Below are 10166 nucleotides of genomic sequence, written 5' to 3'. Positions count from 1 at the left end.
ACTCACCCTTCCTGTCTATGCACAAGATAAGGCATCATCTAAAAAACTCAGTGGTCTGCTCTCGAGCTCGTTCCAAGCTCCTTCAAATCCCCCGAAGTGTGATTTAGCTACAAACAGATGACAAGGACTCTTAATGCTGGCTCTTTGACTCCAAAGCAGCTGCTTTAGAAACTTTCACATAACCCTCTGTAGCAATGTGCCAGAAATGTATCATTTTAAGAAACTTTCCCCAGTGACTTGAAGAGAGGTTTGTTTGAAGGGTATTGGAGGAGAAAGCCTCCCAGCAGAGGTCTGGGCGTTGGCTTAGCTGTGTCCCTGCTGATTGTGAAGTGTGCCACCAGCTGCAGGGGTTTCTGGGCTAAAAATATCATCAAGTCAGTCGGACTTGCTCTTTTTGGCCTATAAAAGCTGGACCCACTTTTGGGGCAAATTTGGAGACCTCACCTATGGGTGGATGGACCATCTAGGATTTTCCCAATTGTTGGGAATGGTTTTCCAGGTCCTTGGTATAAAATGGGGCTCCCAAGCAACTGCGCATCTGCAAGATGATAAACAGTTTAGGCAACTGGTGATGCATCTTTCTAAATCGCTCTCATTTTTCTCTTACAGTACTGATTTAGATGCACTTCCTTGTTTGGTTTTGCTTCTTACTAAAAGCACACCCACATTTTTACTGAATGTATCATTGTATACTGTGGTTCCTTAATATTCACAGTGAAATAGGAACATCATTTCAAGTGTTGTGTCCTTTAAATTGCCTCTGTCAATTGGCAGATCATTAGGAGGCCCCTGAGGAGCCGGGGCACTGGGAAGCCCTGAGCAATTGGGTGCCAGAGGCCACAAGCAGCCCCTGGGCAGCCGCCTTGTCCCTGGCCCCGGCTGCTCGGGCGCTTCCCCAGAGTGTCTCCCGGGCCTGCGGCAGAAGCCCTCGAGGCCCGGCCTCAGCAGGAGGGTGGGGGCAGCCCTGAGGTGCCCAGGCTGGGCTGGCTGGGGACAGGGAGGGCAAAGCTCCCCTGTGGGGCATGGGATGAGGTAGTGGGAAGGCAGAGAACCTGAGATTTTACCCTCCAAAGGTTCTTTCTTTGCCCTGACATTTACCTCAGGTTTTCTCACAAAATTATCTCTATGTGCCCTCTAGAAATTGCAGAGACTTTCCCTCAAAAGTAATTTTGTTCCCTAGAAATCACCTCAAATCTTCCTGCACAAATATCCACTACATGTACTCGATCACCTCAGATTTCATTATTCTCACAGTCCAGTGATTACCTGCACTTTAAAGCCCAAATGTCCATTCTGTGCCCTACAGGTGACACCAGGTAATTCCAGCATTCCTTGTGCTATGAAGTTCTCTTGCTCTAAGCTACTGCAGCTTTACCCCTCACAAAGTGAAACACTCCCTGCTCCTGAGCCGACACTGCCCCATCCTCCTCGGTGTGTATGAGCGCAGAGCAGCCCCAGGGCAGCTCCCCCATGGCTTCTGGAAGGCCGCCCGGCGCCCGGTCCCGAGGGGCGGCCACAGCGGGTCGGAGTTCCCGCCCGCGGCTGAGGGGACCGGCGGGGCGGGGCCGCCCGCGCTGGGCGGGAAACGCTCCCTGCGGCGGGGAGCGGGCGGCGGCGGCGGCGCAGCGGGGCCCGGCCCGGCCCTGCCGTGTCCCTCAGGGCGAGCCCACGTCCCCTCAGCGGCCCTGGCGTCCCTTCAGCCAGCGGCATGTGTGCTCAGCGACACGCGGCGTGCCCGTGTCCCCCTCAAGTGACGCTCACGTTCCCTCTGTGACACCGATGTACCCTGAGGGACAGACAGACACCCGCCTCCCCTCAGGGACCCTCACGTGCCCTCAGTGGCATGCAGGGCATCTGCAGGCCATTCAGAGACCATCATGACACCTCAGCCACACACGGGGCATCTGCCTTCCCTTCAGTGACACATAAGGCATCTGCAGCCTGCTTGGGAAGCCTCAAGTCTGCTCAGTGACCCACATGTGCCCTCAGCATTAAGGACACCCACCTTTCCCTCAGTGACCCTCACGTCCTGTCAGCAAATCAAGAGGCACCAGCCATCCTGTAGGTGACTCAGAGCGAGTGCAGTGGGTCATGGTGGCCAGGGGTCAGCAGCAGGCAGAAAGCCATGAGGGCTGGGGAAAAGGCTCTTCTCTGCTTACAGCGTGGGCTGAGGGCCGGGAGTGCTCCATTTCCCCTTGAGATATTGGAGACAGGGCCTTTCACCCTCCTTGTAGGGCTGCCCCTCTCTGCAGGCAGCCAAAGGAGCATGACGGCAAAAGGCTGAGGACAGCAAAGCAAAGAGCCAGCCCTGCACACACAGGGAGGTGGCCCAGTGCAAAGCCAGCAGGGCACCCTGAAGGTGCCCGCCACATTCTCATGTGTCCCTGCCCTGGGAGTGCCAGGAATGCCCTTTGTCCAGAGGACCTTTCTGTGCCCCCCCCACCAGGCTCAAAGCTGCTGCTCTTCTGGCTCAATGCTGCCTACAGCCACAGAGCTCAGCCTCCACCATGGCAACAGGAACAAGACTCAGCAAGCAGGCAGTGGAGCTCCATGCCTAAGGCTGAGGGGCTGGAGGCTCCAGTCTCGAGTACAGGGAGGGCACACGCCCAGACCCACAACTCCTGGCCTCACAGCCCTGAAAGGCTGGGAAGCAGGGTTCCACACCTGATTCCAGGGGGTCCCTCCAACCACCCCCTGAGAAAGTGCAAGAGCAGCTGGCTGTCAGGATCAAGGCAGCAGCCCCCCACCTCGGTAAAGCTGCCCGGCAGCAGCGTCGCAGCCCCGCAGCAGCTCCGGAGCAGCCTCATCCAGAGGCACCTTGGAGCCCTCAGCAAGGCAGCCAGCAGCTCACGGGCAGGAGGACACGGGCGGCGCTTCCTGCCTGGCACGGAGCTTGTGGCCATCTCCAGGCACTGCTCTGGCAGGGATCCCCACAGCTCCGGCCCCTGCCCAGCCACTCTGTGGGCAGCACAAAGGCTTCGGCAGAACCAACAAAGGCCAAGGGGCTTCTGGCCCTTTTCCCTGCAGCACTGCACGCCTGGGCAGGATGCTAAGTACAAGCACCCTTTTCCCCCTCCTCCCCTATCCTGTACGGACCCCTGGCAGCAAAGAAAAGCTCCTGAGAGTCTGTATATTATAACACATTCTATATTTACTTAAGATAAAAAATGCAATAGAAGAAAAGAAAAATCATAAATAAAAAGAAAATCCCCACTGGCTAAGGTTGCCCCAGTGAAGAGAGCCTCCTGATCAGCTCTCTACAGAGCTCCAGCAGCGCAGCCAGCTTAGCTGCAACAGACGAGGCCGAGGCCGAGGCCGAGTCATCCATGCCCAGCGCATCTGATCTTGCAGCCTCTGGAAGATGGAATATCGCCCACTCGCTGTTGCTCGGAGGACACGCAGTGTTTCCAGTGCCAGCTCTGACACGGCACTGCTTGTGTCCTCAGTCAGGCGTTGCAGGGCTGCAAGAGAGAGGAACAGAGCCAAGGTCAGATGCTGAATCTGCAGGGAGCCGAGAAGAGCCCCTTGCAAGGGCCAGCCCAGCCGGCTCTTGCCATGGCCAGGAGGGGGCAGGGACCACGGGGATCAGCCCGAAGGTGCTGGCCATAAATCCCCCACGTGGTCCTGAAATCTCAGTGTGCTCTGCCCACAGGAGCAGAGGCGTCCACAGCCAGGGCAGCTTGCAGCTCCACCAGCCAGCCACTACTGTCAGCCCGCTGCCCTCACTCACCACTGCAGATCAGCTGGAGCTCTTGCTGCTGCCCCCTCAGGTGCCGCCCAGCCATCCCTGTGAACACAGAGCCTGTCACGGCCCCAGTGGCACAGCTCCCTGCCAGCGGCGCTGCCGGCGCTGTGGTCACAGGCCCTGCTGGCCCGGCAGGGCTCAGCCCGGCCCTTGCCGCACGCTGCCGCCCCAGGGCACGGCTGCCAGAGGGCGGCAGCAGCACTGAGGCCGGGCGGGGCTCCACGGTACTGGGCCCGGCTCGGGTGGCGCTGCCGGGGCAGCAGGCAGGGCTGGGGCCGAGCCGCGGCGGGCCAGGGAGGGACTGCGGGTTTGTGGCTCACCCATGAACCGGACGGCCGCCTCTCGCAGGGGCTCCTGTGGGCTCTGCAGGTAGCGCAGGGCCCGGCGCAGGTGCTCGGCCGCTCTGCTCCTGTCCTCTGCCAGCTGGAGAGAGCGGCGGGAGGGAAAGAAGGGTTGGCGCGGGCTCAGCCCCTCGACCAGGCGCTGCCTCCGCACAGTGGCGGGGGTCAGCACAGAGCAGCGTGTCCCAGCAACACTTGCGTTTCATGGACACCACCACATCCTTGTGCTGCTTTCGGCAGCAGAGCAGGGATTTCAGGGTCTGCACTGCAAACTTGTGTGCAGAGAAAAGCCCAGGTCACGCTGGCAGCACTGGCTCCTTCGCAGGCCACGTGGCAGGGACAAGAGGACTGGGATGGAGCACCTGTTAGGGCTGGTGGCAAGGCCGTGCTCTTCCTGGCATTCTTTCCAGAAGGTGTTGACCTTCTCTGGCATCTCTTCTGTGCTGAAGAACACTTGGAAGAGCAGATGTACAAATAGGCGGGGGAAATAGGCCTTCACCGCACGTGGGACGCGGGGCTCCTGCAAGATCTTCCACATCACCACGGATGCCTGCCAAGGACAAAGTCCCCCCGAGACAGCCCTCAGTGCTGAGGTGTCCGTGTGGCAGGGCCTGAGTGTGGCAGGGAGAGGCCCAGAGAGACCGTGCAGGGGGAGCACGGGGCCTGGCGGGCCTGAAGCTGCCCCTTGGCCAGGTTTCTGTCCAGTGCCTGAGGAAGGGAGTTGCAGTGGGGGAAGGAGGATGGAGAGGTGCTGGAGAGGCGGCCTTGGGGCCAGCAAATGCCAGTTGCAGAAACTCACAGCCAGGATAAAGACAGGCGTTTTGTCCCCAGCAGAGGTGCACATGGTGCGCTCTGGCCAGCTCCCCAGCACATTCAGGAGGATCAGCAGCACTGGCTCCGCAGTCCTGGGCGAGCACATGATGGTCTTCCACATGGCTGTGGCAGCTCTGTGGGGTTAGAGCTCTGTCTCAGGGCGGGTCTCAGCACCGTGGCCTGGGCATCCATAGGGGCCCGGGCTGACCGCTGGCTCTGCCTCTGCCCACTGGCCCTCGCCGGCAGCACCCAGGCAGCCCAGCCCTGTGGGGACAGAGCCCTGAGGGGCAGCGAGGGAGCATGGCAGAAGGCTCGGGGGCTGACATGCCAGGGCTGGGAAAGGCAGCAGCCAGAGGGCCCTGGAACTCTCTGTTGGTGAGACACCTGGCACTGGCTGTACAGGGTGACAGGCTGGGGAGCCCTGAGCCCTGTGGGCAGGTGGGCCCCATACCTGTCACAGGACGGGGCCACACGCAGGAGCGTCACGACCGTGTCATCCGGGTGTTCTCTGGTGACATTCAGCAGGGTCTTGTCCAGCCTGTGCTCGGCAGAACCATTGGCCGTGAGCCATTGGTGAATGTAGCTCACCACGGCGGGCACCTGGAGAAGGCACGGCGAGACTCAGAAAGCTGCCAGAGGGAGCAATGTCCCCAGCATCTGCAGAGAAGTGCTTCCCTTCCCAGTGCACTGCCGTGGCCTCAAAGGCTCCCAGGGACCAGCAGGCATGGCTTGGGAAGCCACGTGACTCACGGGGGAATTGAAGCCAGGAGCAAATCCAGCAGCGTGGCACTGGTCTCATGTCCGAGGAGCTCCGAGTGAGCTCTGAGCCCAGTGCCCGTGGTGCTGGTCTTTCCCTGCCGGATGCGCGGGATGAAACTGATAACAAACTGTAGGAGAGGGGCAAGAAGCCGGGGATGTTGCATGGACTGCTCCACACACGGTGCTCAGCTGAGCAGGGACAGCAGGCCCAGCCCGGCTGGGGGTGGTTGCAGGTACCTGCGCTGTTCTGCGGAAGCAGCCATGGCTGGATTCCTGCTCTGGCGTGCGCTCCACAGCTGCATCTGGCAAAGAGAGAGCACAGACAGAGCTGAGGGGCTGCGGGAGAGGCTGGAGAACACAGCCCAGCCCTGCGCTCCCCAGGCAGGGAGAGCCCCAGGATGCCCCAGGGGGATGGAGCACGGCCACTGCAGGGTGTCTGCCCGTCCCCTCTTCCGTCCTGTCCATGGGCATGTCCCCAGGGGATGGCATGGCATGGGATGGGGCCAAATTGGCTGCAGGCCCCAACCCTGCAGCCCAGCTCTGCCACTCACCCTCCTGCGGTGGATGGAATGGCACCACCTCTTCTGCCTCCTGTGCTGGGGCAGCTCCAAGGCCTTCTTCCTCCTCCTCCTCCTCCACCCAGGCCAGCTTGGGCACTCTTGGGGGTCTACGCTCCATGTCCATGACTGGAGTTACTTGCAGGAGAGATGCCTTGGAAAAGCTCCAAGGCACCAAGTCCCACGCTCTGCCCTTGAGGGCAGTTGCAGAATAGAAGCCTCGGAAGGCCACGGGTCAGCAATTCCTGTGCTCTGGCCTCGAGCTCAGCCGCAGGAACAAGGCCGCGGAAAAGCTCCGGCTCAGACGGGAACGAGTGCGCTGTGCGGGGACTCCTCACGGCACCGTTCTGTCCCGTTCTACACCGTTGCCTGTTCCGTGCACCTGCACAGGCTTCTATTCCCCATGTGTCACAAAGGGCCCTTGGACACCGGCTTCCGTTGCATGCCACGGTGACCGTGCTGCAGCGTGCCACCCAGGCCCCTTGCACACGCTGCCTTCTGCCCTGGGGCCGCCCCCAGCCCACCCAAAGTAGCCCAGGTTGGAGGGAATCCCTGGCCTCGGGGGTCTAAGACAGCCCGACAGGCTCTTTAGGAAGGGCTCAGACCATCAGCAAACGCTGCCCTCCTCTGCGGGCTCAGTCCTATTCCCATATGTTTCCCTGAGAGCATTTCAATGTCTAAATGATAATCATTTGAAGGGAGGGGATTTACATTTTTCATTTCATAGAAGGCTTCTGCCTCCCTTAGCAGACACCCAGCTTTTCAAAGCAAGACAATTGTTTCTCATCTTGCAGATGCAGAGCTGCTGGGGAGCCCCGTTTTTACACTGGGGACCTGGAGAACCATCCCCAGCAATTGGGAAAATCCTAAATGGTCCATCCACCCATAGGTGAGGTCTCCAAATTTGCCCCAAAAGTGGGTCCAGCTTTTATAGGCCAAAAAGAGCAAGTCCAATTGACTTGGTGATATTTTTAGCCCAGAAACCCCTGCTGCTGATGGCACATTTCACAATCAGCAGAGACACAGCTAGGCCAAAGTCCAGACCTCTGCTGGGAGGCTTTCTCCTCAAATACCCTTCAAACAAACCTCCATTCAAGTCAGTTGGGAAAGTTGCTTAAAATGATACATTTCTGGTACATAACTACACAGGGTTATGTGAAAGATTCTAAAGCAGCTGCTTTGGAGTCAAAGAGCCAGCATTACGAGTCCTTGTCATCTGTTTGTAGCTAAATCACACTTCGGGGGATTTGAAGGAGTTTGGAACGAGCTAGAGAGCAGACCACTGAGTTTTTTAGATGATGCCATTTCTTTTCCTTATCTTCTACACAGACAGGAAGGGTGAGTTTGGCTCCCATTTCCACCGCATGGCTCACAAGGCCGCCAAGACTTGTAGTTACAAGAGCTTTTAAGGATTTCTTGGCCAGTAAGACACTGCCAATAAGGATGTCTATGTTTTGGACCCAATCCTTCAAGATTTTGTCTTATTGGACTCATGCTGCCATGTAAGCTTCCTTAGCCAATCATGTTATGGCACACAAACCTACGGCACTGCGTCCTAGGCTTCTTGTTTACCATTGTAACTACTCTAATTTTTTCTAGATCTTGAACCCTACAACTTGAAACTTTCCTCCACTTTGACTTTCCTCCACGTTTCTCTGCTATGAACTATAAATCCACATTCTTGCTTCCAGCATTTAAGTTTGGAAGCCCTTTCTGAAGTCTCAGATCAAATCCTGTCTTTAATTCTAAGCTTTGCTGGCAAGACCAAAGGTCTGAGAATTCCCTGCCTTTCGGTTTCCAACAACACTGATGCTGTTAGTTCCAGAGTGCCCAGGATCCGTCTGGATCAGTCAATTCTGGCAGGAACAAGGCAGCTGCCAGGGGGCTGCTTATGGCCTCTGACAGCCAATTGCTCAGGGCTTCCCAGTGCCCCAGCCCCTCAGGATCTCCCCCAGCCCAGCCAAGCTGCCCGGCAGCAGCGCCACAGCCCCACAGCAGCTCCGGAGCAGCCCCAGCCAGAGGCACCTCGGGGCCCTCAGCAAGGCAGCCAGCAGCTCACGGGCAGGAGGACACGGATGGCGCTTCCTGCCTGGCACAGGGCTTGTGGCCATCTCCAGGCACCGCTCTGGCAGGGATCCCTGCAGCTCCGGCCCCTGCCCAGCCACTCTGTCAGCAGCACAAAGGCTTCAGTGGAACCACCAAAGGCCAAGGGGCTTCTGGCCCTTTTCCCTGCGGCACTGCACACCTGGGCAGCCGGCTGAGCACAAGCACACTTTTCCCCCTCCTCCCCTATGCTCTGCAGACCCTGGGCAGCAAAAGAAAGATCCTGAGAGCTTGTGTATTATAACAGTCTATATTTACATCGTAAAGGAAAAAAAAATAGAAAAGAACATTCTTGAAGAAAAAGAAAATGCCTCCTGACTCAGGAGGCCCCAGGAAAAAGAGCCTCTGGGATCAGCTCTGCACAGAGCTCTGGCAGGGCAGGCAGCTGAGCTGTGACAGTCGAGGCCGTGTCTTCCACGCCCTGTGCAGGTGGTTTCGGAGCCACTGGAACACGGAGATTGGAGCTGGCTCTCCTGACTTGAGGACGCACAGTGTTTGAATTGCCAGGCTTCCTACGGCAAGGCTGACGTCATTTGTTTTTTCTTCGAGGGCTGCAAGAGAGAGCCACGGTCAGATTTCAGATCTTCCAGGAGAGCCCCTGGCCAAGGCCATCCCAACCAGCTCTTGCCATGGCCAGGAGGGAACAGAGACCCAGGGGATCAACCAGAAGCTGCTGGCCACGAATGGCACACGTGGCCCTGATATCTCAGTGTGCTCTGCCCACGGGAGCAGAGGCCTCCGCAGCCGGGGCAGGGCTTGCAGCTCCCCCTGCCGGCCCCCGCGTTCAGCCCGCTGCCCTCACTCACCACTGCAGATCATCAGGAGCTCTTGCTGCTGCCCCCTCAAGCTCTGCCCGGCGATCCCTGGGAACACAGAGCCTGTCACGGCCCCAGCGGCACAGCTCCCAGACAGTGGCGCTGCCCGTGCTGCGGCCACAGGCCCTGCTGGCCCGGTAGGGCTCAGACCGGCCCCTGCCGCACGCTGCCGCCCCAGGGCACGGCTGCCAGAGGGTGGCAGCACAGCCGAGGCCGGGCGGGGCTCCACGGTACTGGGCCCGGCCCGGGTGGCGCTGCCGGGGCAGCAGGCGGGGCTGGGGCCGAGCGGCGGCGGGCCGGGGAGGGAGTGCGGGTTGTGGCTCACCCATGAACCGGACGGCCGCCTCTCGCAAGGGCTCCTGTGGGCTCTGCAGGTAGCGCAGGGCCCGGCGCAGGTGCTCCGGGGCTTGGGGCACTGTCAGCACCTGCTGCTCCAGCCAGTGCTTCTGCCCGCCCTGAGAGCAACACCCCAAGTGGGGCTGATCCCGAGGGAGCAGCAGCAGGGTTTGGATCTGATCCCTGCCTCTGGGCCAGGGCTGCACAAATGACCCCACAGCAGCAGCAGCAGCAGCAGATGGAGCTGACTTTGAGCACAGCCCCTGCCCCTCTTCCCTGCCGTGTGCAGCGGTGTCACAGCAGCCTGAGGCACCTGGGAGCCCCCAGTGCCAGCAGGGACTTGAGATGGCAGCCCTGGGCTCCTGGAGGATGTGCAGGGAACGAAGCTGGGGACTCCCTGTCCATGTGGAGCTTCCAGATGGCAAAGGCTGCTGTGCCCAGGCAGCTCCAAGGGCACAGCAAGGAGGGTCTGGAGCACTGGATCTGTGCCAGTCCCACAGTCCTGGGCAGCAGGCAGCGAGCCCTGGGGGAACAGAGGGCACAGCAAGAGGGACAGAAGCAAGCAAGGTCAGAATCTGGGAAGAGCCAGGCCCGGGAGCAGGAACAGCTGCTCCATTGCACTCTTGGAGAAAGCTCTTGGCTGGTTCAAAGTGCTGAAATGTGTGAGGGGCAGAGAGGAGGCCACAGCAAACAATGC

This window comes from Fringilla coelebs, assembly GCF_963513975.1.
Source record: "Fringilla coelebs genome assembly, contig: SCAFFOLD_38, whole genome shotgun sequence".
In the NCBI taxonomy this organism is placed as follows: Eukaryota; Metazoa; Chordata; class Aves; order Passeriformes; family Fringillidae; genus Fringilla; species Fringilla coelebs.
Note: the sequence above shows the minus strand (reverse complement) of the source record.